The sequence below is a fragment of the Chenopodium quinoa genome, unplaced genomic scaffold, assembly GCF_001683475.1.
Source record: "Chenopodium quinoa cultivar QQ74 unplaced genomic scaffold, ASM168347v1, whole genome shotgun sequence".
Lineage (NCBI taxonomy): Eukaryota > Viridiplantae > Streptophyta > Magnoliopsida > Caryophyllales > Amaranthaceae > Chenopodium > Chenopodium quinoa.
In genome coordinates this window covers 20,070-28,869 of record NW_018745327.1, presented here as the reverse complement: position 1 = coordinate 28,869, position 8,800 = coordinate 20,070, and the positions used below count along the sequence as shown (strand labels likewise).

The following is an 8,800-nucleotide window of genomic DNA, read 5'->3' as shown; positions in this document are numbered from 1 at the left end:
TAATACAACATTAACAATTGGCACAATATTACCACCCTCGAGTCTCACGTGCCACTTCCCCCTTCTCCCTCGTTCTTCCTCCACCCATAAACCCCTATAAATTCTCCCCCTTTTTCTCTTTCTCCCCCCAAACTAAATGACTAAACCCATTTCTCCCTTTTTTTTTTTTTTTTTTCTTCTTCTTAATTCTAAATCAAAATAAATAAATAAAAAAAACCTAACTTCTCTAACTTCCTCAATTCCCACTTTTCCAATTTTACCCTTTTCTCTCTCCTCTTCATTTTCCGGTGATGGATGTCCGGCGACGACAACCACCACCGCCACCGGCGTCGGCGAATTTGAAACAACTTCGCCGGAAAAATTTCGCCGGAGATGAGTCGCCGAAAGCTTCCGACGCTTTACCTCTTCCTCTTTACATCACTAATGGCGTTTTTCTAACCCTATTTTTTGGGGTTGTTTACTTTCTTCTTCAACGATGGAGGGAGAAGATCAGAAATTCTACCCCTCTTCATGTTGTTTCTCTTTCCGAAATTTCTGCTATTGTTGCTTTTTTAGCTTCATTCATTTATCTTCTAGGGTTCTTCGGAATCGATTTTGTTCAGTCGTTTATTTCACCCAGATCATCTTATGATGATGATGAGGAAGTTATTGAAGAAGTGAGTAATGAACAGCAGATTCTCAAAGAGGATAAGCGAATTCCTTGCGGAATTCCGATTCCTTTACCTGAGAAAAAATTGGAGGTTCATCAATTACCCAAAACCCTAGATCTTACCCCAGAAGATGAAGAAATTGTTCAATCTGTTGTTAAAGGTTCGACACCTTCGTATTCGTTGGAATCGAAGCTTGGTGATTGTTTCCGAGCTGCGAAGATTAGGAGAGAAGCGCTTCAGAGGACTACAGGACGATCAATTGTAGGGTTGCCATTAGATGGGTTCGATTATGAATCGATTTTAGGACAATGCTGCGAAATGCCGGTTGGATTTATCCAGATTCCGGTGGGAATTGCCGGGCCATTGTTGCTAGATGGGATTGAGTATTCGGTACCGATGGCAACGACAGAGGGATGCTTGGTTGCGAGTACTAATCGAGGGTGTAAGGCAATTATGATGTCTGGTGGTGCAGCTAGTGTGATTTTGAAGGATGGGATGACTAGAGCTCCTGTTGTTAGGTTTGGATCAGCTAGAAGAGCTGCTGACCTTAAGTTCTTTCTGGAAGATCCTGCTAATTTCGAAACCATTTCTCTTGTTTTCAACAAGTAAGTCCTTTGATTTTGGGATTTGATTTTGATTTTGATTTTTGCTTTGTTCACTTTTTTTGTGTGGGTAGTTTTTGTTGCTTTTCATCTGATAATGATTGACATCCAGCTAACTATTTAGGAAATTCAAAATGTTTTGATGGTAAATGTTGAATAATGTTGACTATGATGATGTTGATGTTTTTATGTGTTTCAAATTAAATTATGGAAAAATATCTGATTTTTATTTTACTATATTCTTATTTTTATATCCAATCTTAGATTATGGATGAAAGATTTAAACTTTTGATTTCCATTTTATGTGGATTATTAGCCAATTTTTGGGAATTGGGATCATTTTATTTTTTTTTTTGAATTTTGTATATGATGATCTTTGATTGTAACTTTGGGCTGATATTTGTGTTATTTGTTGGGTAAAAATAGGTCAAGTAGATTTGCAAGGCTTCAGGAGGTTAAGTGTGCTATTGCTGGAAAGAACTTGTATGTTAGGTTTACTTGCAGAACTGGTGATGCTATGGGAATGAACATGGTTTCTAAAGGTGTTCAAAATGTGTTGGAGTTTCTCCAGAGTGATTTCCCTGACATGGATGTTATTGGCATCTCTGGTGAGCTTATAATTGTTTTGTAACGAGTCGTTATCGTTAATTATATTGGTTTATCATTGATTTGGATTGAACTTACAATTGTTTAGGGAAATTTAGTAGTAAAACTTAAGTTGGGACCTTTTGCAAATGTTTAGGAAACTATTGCTCAGACAAGAAGCCAGCTGCCGTAAACTGGATTGAAGGAAGAGGAAAGTCTGTTGTTTGTGAGGCTGTCATCAAGGAAGACATTGTGAAGAAGGTCCTTAAGACCGATGTAGCTTCCCTTGTAGAGCTTAACATGCTCAAGAATCTTACTGGGTCTGCTGTGGCGGGATCGCTTGGTGGATTCAATGCTCATGCTGCCAACATCGTGTCTGCCATTTACATTGCCACTGGTCAAGATCCAGCACAAAACGTTGAGAGTTCTCAATGTATTACCATGATGGAAGCCGTTAATGACGGCAAGGATTTACATATCTCTGTTAGCATGCCCTCTATTGAGGTAATTGGACTGCTTCATTTATCCATTTCTGTCTGTTTTATGCATATTGCTAAGCTATGTAACGTTATGATATTTCTGATTGATTGTCTGCTATTGGTTCTATCTATTACATTTAAAAGGATATTCATTAAATGACTTTACACCAAACTGAACTATGATGGTCCATTGATTTTACACCAATCCAAATTTGAAACTTCAGTCATTTCTATAGATGTAAAACTCAACGCGTATGAGGTGAAACTATTCATGTGCTTGATTTGTCTAGATGCATGCCACGCCATTAGTTGAGCTGTATGTTTTGGAGTATCGGTGGAATTCAAGCTGTAGTGCTCATAAAGGACCACCTTTCTTCAAAAGATTTTTGTTTGCGGTGGAATTAGAGTGATGGTAGGGCAACATTCTTTGTAAAAAGTATGAACGTTTGGTTTAGTTGTGGTTAATTCTCGAGTTTGCCAGACTGCATCACATGTGACAATGCCGACTTGCTAGTGCTATCAAAGTTTTGTGTGGCATCTTTGCGGGTCTACACTAAGATTTTCGTTGCATGTGTCTATGGGGCCATAAATGTACTGTCGATTTGGTCCTTCCCTTTCAATTTAATGACCACGTTTTGATTTTTTGTGGTAAAAATTTTCATGGTAATTTGCATCGTTGTTATGTAGTATTACCTTGGAACTTTCCTGATACTTACCACTTCTTACTGGTATCAGGTTGGAACAGTGGGAGGCGGTACCCAACTAGCTTCTCAATCAGCTTGCCTTAACTTGCTGGGAGTCAAGGGTGCAAACAGGGAGACTGCTGGAGGAAACGCCAGACTTTTGGCCACTGTTGTTGCCGGATCTGTTTCTTGCCGGGGAGCTCTCTTTGATGTCTGCAATTGCTGCCGGGCAACTTGTTAGAAGTCAACATGAAATACAATCGATCAAGTAGAGATATGTCTAAAGTTGCCTCTTCCTAAAAAGGCTGCTTTGACATTATCAGAACCTTCAAACTCCTGATCTAGCCGAAAGATCAGTGAGAAAGACCGCATTGAGAGGTCAAAAATGGGAAAGAGAGAAAGAATGGAGGAGAGACCGCGAGTGATCAGCTTTAGCAATCCTTGTACTAGATTAGAGATGTTTCCTCTTCTCTCTTTTCTAGCTCTTGTGTAAAATGGGGAGAAGGGATGTAAGCTTGTGTTGGGTTTCTTTTTTTTTCTTTTTTTCTTGACAGATTACTGCATAGTTCATCATCTTTGATTGAACTTTTAGTTTGCATGTGTTTCAGAAATAAGAAAAAATGTCTATAATTAATTTTATTTATTAACTACTCTATTTTTGTTCTGTATATTCTTCTTTCTTTCCTCCTATTCAGTAGAGGCAGGGCAAGTTCTGGTTGAAATAATAAACGTTCATTCTCAACTCTGTTCTTGTCTATTTTGCATTATTACTATTGAACTCTTAAATTTAAGTCTATTAATTTCTTTCAAATTATTACAATAATAATATTACAAGAAATAATCATGAATGAAATAATATATTTGAATGAAATAATATCAATAATACTTGTATTACGTATCTTATTGTATGGTTTAAATTCAAAGTGTTTTTTTCACTAATTGGTGAGTACTTAATAAGCTCATTATTCACTTTGTCAAAAAATAGAAAGTTTCATTGTTTACTTTTACTGCTAGACGTGCAGATATAAAAGTGTCAAAAACATGTATTGATATACAACTATAATCTAACAAGACTTTTTAAGAAGTGAGCACCAATATACTACGACTTTAAGAGTACATAAAAAGGCATATGCCAATATTTTTAAACCTTTTTCCGACTTTAAATTTATCATGAGTTATAAAATTAGACAGAAAGTCCTTAAATACGATTTTTACGAGACTAACAAATTCCAAAATAGTGATAGCATGGTGCACAACTACTACTATATATTTCATATTCTACAATCATTACAAATTGTATATCAATGCTAATAGTGATGTATTTGATACTTAATTGAAAAACAATCTTAAAGACTTCAACTCTTGGCTGTTACTTAGCTGGGGGAGTGGGTGTGATAGCACGAATCAAAAGTTTCAATAAAAAAAAGAAGGAAGAAGTCGATAAAGTTTTGGTAATCACGTTACATTAATAGCAGGGATTCTCTGGCTAGAAGTTGTCATATTAGTGAGCTTAATCACAATAATTAGTTTTTTGTCCAGGGTTTCCTAATGTGGGCCATTGTGATTATATATACTAATTCTACGCTAATCTTGATCTATAATTATCGTTGGATGGCGAAAGAAAGGCACACACTTAGTGGGGTGTGGAATCATTCATAAGGAAGAGACTAGATCCATCTATGAAATTATTTATTTTCTAGTTATTATTATTGGAGCTATAAGGTTAGTAGGTTACTACTTATATTAATTTTCTAATGTTATACTAGTAATAACATTAATAAGGTTATTAGGAACATAATAACTACTCCGTAAGTAGTTTTGTATGGTAATGATAAAATTAATTAATGAATAGTCATAAAACTTAATAAGGTGGACTCGTTCATAACCAAAGCTAAAATTGTTTATATAGAACATTAATTGACCATTATTTCATGTTACTTTGATTACAATTTTTTTTCAACTATATATGGAGTTTATTTGTATATTGCAGACGTGAATTGAACAATATGTCAATATGTATTATTGGACTAAACAATCCCATATGGACGAGGCCATGATAGGGCAAACGAAAACCTAAATAAATTAAAGACAGAGGGACAGAGGGTAATACATGCTTTTATTTTAACTTATTTTATTACTAATTAATATATACATAAAATAAATAAAAAAAAAAATGTCAAATTTTCAAACTATCAAATTCAATTATAAGTATGATTATTATATATAAATAAACTTATGTCTATATATATTGAGAAACATGCATGTGCAATTATGATGAGCTAACAACTCTTCAATATGAACTCCTTCATTGAATAGGGATTATTAATTAGGGACGAAAGAAGACTTTTTTTCTTCTTCTTTGAACTGAAGGAACAAAAATTCAATTAGTGTCCAAATTCTTGTGGAGGACCTTGCTTATTCGCAAGATAGTACCAATTTGATACACATTTTTCTTCCTTGATAACTCACCCTTTAGTGCCCATCAATGCCAAGGAAAAAGGCAATTAACTTTTTGACAACTGATATTAAACTAACTTATGTACGCTCTTTCGGTCTCCAGTCTCTTCAAATTAGTGAGGCAGTCACACACAATCTATGAGTGAAATGATTATTACGAGTATTTTACAAATTTATAAGTTACAAGTTTAGAATAATTCTTACACAAATATTTATATATGGCTAGTCACGCCGTGTGGCTGGAATTACTCGAGTTACTTGGTCAGCAGTTACTCGAATTATTCGGTTCAGGGGTTACTTAAGGGGTTACTCGAGAGGTTAGGTCAGGGGTTACTCGGTCAGGGGTTACTCGATCAGGAATAACTCGAGTAACTCTTGACCGAAGTAACCCTTCATGTAACCCCCTAAAAAAAATGGTACATCACAAAAAAAAAAAAAAAACAAAAAATGACCCTTGAGTTTTGGCAAAACACGTAAAAGTCATAGTCAATCATCTCGAAAGATGACAAATATAGGCATTTTATTAGAGGAAATTACCCCCAAAAATATGGAGTATAGTAAGGAAAATTGTGCGAGTGTGACACTATTGTTATCCTTTTTCGCCGACCACCATGCAAATTCTTCTCGCCTAAAATAAGCCAAGACGAAAACCCAATTTGCACTAACCAATTCTACAACAAAAAACAATACGAATTACTAAGTATTAATTTTTTATACGACCATGTATGCTGTATGTCCGAATAATCATGTGTTACATCATGGGCTTTTGGCTCCCAAAATGCATAAATATCATGTGTTTAGTTTTATCAAGTTTTACATCATGGGCTTTTTTGGTCCTAAAACATATCATGTGTTACATCATGGGCTTTTCCATTTCATTCACAAGGAATTCTAAAGTTGTACAAGTTGTAATTAATGGTAAAAATAGAGGGAGGAAGACTACAATAGTAGGGTGTAACACATTGTAGGTATGATATAGCCATATAGGTATGAATATAGCCATATAGGTATGATATAAAAATTACTAGGAAAGGTCGTTATAATAGAAAAAGGATTTTTAGAGGGCGAGAGGATGCATAAGACAATTTTAAGTAGATGATGGTAAGACTGATAACACAACACTTTTAGTGATAAATTATTGACTAATGTATATGAAGTACTAGTCTATGGTAAAATGACTAGATGTGAGCTATACTAACAAGTGACTTTAAATCCTTAATTCCTACTACAAATAACATAGAAAAACAGACCAATAATGAATTATATTTGTTTGTTTCAAACATATAAGACACATCTACTAAAAAATTGCAGCACAAGAATTTCCGACTTGTGTACAACGACCTTTCAAAGGTGTTTAAAGTTATATACTTTAGCATTTTTTATATGTTCATGGAAATATGGAATGATTTATTTTGATGCTTCAACTAGAATGGTAAATATTTTTGGTGTTTTAAAACACAGATTGTGGGTTAAACAATTCGACGGAATAACTTGTAATACGATTAAAAAAAAAAACCAACAAAAATAATAGTCCCGGCGGGGCTCGAACCCGCGACCTTCGGCTCATAAGACCAACGCTCTAACCAACTGAGCTACGGGACTTATTGTTGTGTAATTAAGTAAAGTAATTTTATTTAGACATGAAATAAATCAGCTTTGTTGTAGTGGGCTTTAAAAGGAAGGCTTTGTGCACAAGCCCAAGCAGATTCCCAAAGTACAAAACCAAGTCTGGCAACTCCCCTGCAAAAGTAAAAAGCCCATCATATGTTTTCTCGCCTTTTTCTCTTTCCTACACCAACCACACTGTTATGTTTTACAGAAATTCAGCCATTTTTACGGAGTTTATGTTTTTTTTCGAATTAATGTTAATTGCAATTGTCCATATGATACAAATATTAAGGATTTAAGGTATACATTTATACATTATATAGTATAGCTCCGTTGCAATTTAAAAAATATTGCAATTATAATTAGACGGAGCAACCTAATAAAGTATTAAAATGCTCCTCCAAACAAAATATCTGACACTTTTGTTACGGTGTATGTATATTATCTTACCTCTAACTTGTAAGGTATTTTCTTCCTTTCCAAATGTACAATAACTAACGTTTGCCACAATATATTTGAAGGTCAGATTTCAACTTTTTGGCTTGCTTATAGAGTTTTAAATCACGAGATGCATAAAAAAACTTACTATTTTAATACTACGTACGAAAGTTGTTTAATGAGTTGCAATATCAACGAACTTTAATTTATTATCGTTAAAAAATCAATTACTGCAAAGTACGAAATTAAAAAATTCCTATCCACCACACAAAGGAAACCCAAGATCATCCAATAACACTCACTTGTGAGTATTGCAAAAAGCTGTGTATACAACTCGATCAAAAAGCTTCAATAATACGGAGTATGGTAACACATTTTTGGTAGTTTTCTTCTTTACCTTAGAAATAACTAAAGAAAATTGCCAATTTAGGACAACAATAAAGTAACTAAAAACGACCCTTTAAAAAGTGTAGTGGGAATATTAGATGTTCGTTTAAAGAGACAACGGTCGTTTTATGAACATGCAGTTAAGTTTTCCTTGATGACCGTGTTATTTTTACAGCCATTGATAAAATAAAATTAGATATTCGATGCTCCATTTTTACCCATTTTATGTTGTTGGATACAATGGACCCTCCACTAACCGCATATTCTTGCTTCCATATTTTGGGACATTCTTGTTCCTGCTGTTTTATTTTTGCTATAGTTCCAATGTTTTCTTTAACTCGTTTGACTGATATATTTTACCACTGCTTTTTTCTCTTTTTGTGTTGTTATTGTTTTTTGAAATTTGGATTAAGCTATTTAGAGAATCGTTCAGTTGTGAATAAGAGAGGTTGTTACGTTTTGATATCACTTAATTCATTGAGCGAGCAATTTGCTAGCTACGAGTATATATATGAAGTATGTATAAGAATTTTCATGCGATCCTAGCTACTATACTATAACGAACATAATTTCATAGCTTTAAAAAAGTCTCTTCAATAACATTAAAATTCACAAAAAAATTAGAAATTACGTGAGTACTCTATTTGAAGATTGAAGACATCGGCTTTTTTTTAAAATTATAATCTTACAAATGTAATCCACATTAAAATTATGTTATCATGTTATACATATACTCATTATTTACTTATATATATCTAAATAAAATTAAAGCGTTAAATGTATAATGCATCAAGAAGTATGTGATTAATAGAGAATAAATTCATTAAACCAAACAATGACGAAATTAATCCATCAACATATGATACCAATGCATGGGCAGTCGTCGGACAAACACTAGTATACTTCATATT

The 8,800-nt window shown here is 33.9% G+C and overlaps 1 non-coding gene and 1 pseudogene across 1 annotated transcript; one reads left to right on the top strand and one right to left on the bottom strand.

The window, feature by feature from the left end:
- The first annotated feature begins 167 nt into the window (after nt 1-167).
- Nucleotides 168-3,741, top strand: LOC110712742 (annotated as a pseudogene).
- A 3,243-nt stretch (nt 3,742-6,984) lies between these two features.
- TRNAI-UAU lies at nt 6,985-7,058 on the bottom strand. Its single transcript has one exon. It is a non-coding gene; the product is annotated as a tRNA-Ile (tRNA).
- Between the last annotated feature and the right edge of the window lie 1,742 nt (nt 7,059-8,800).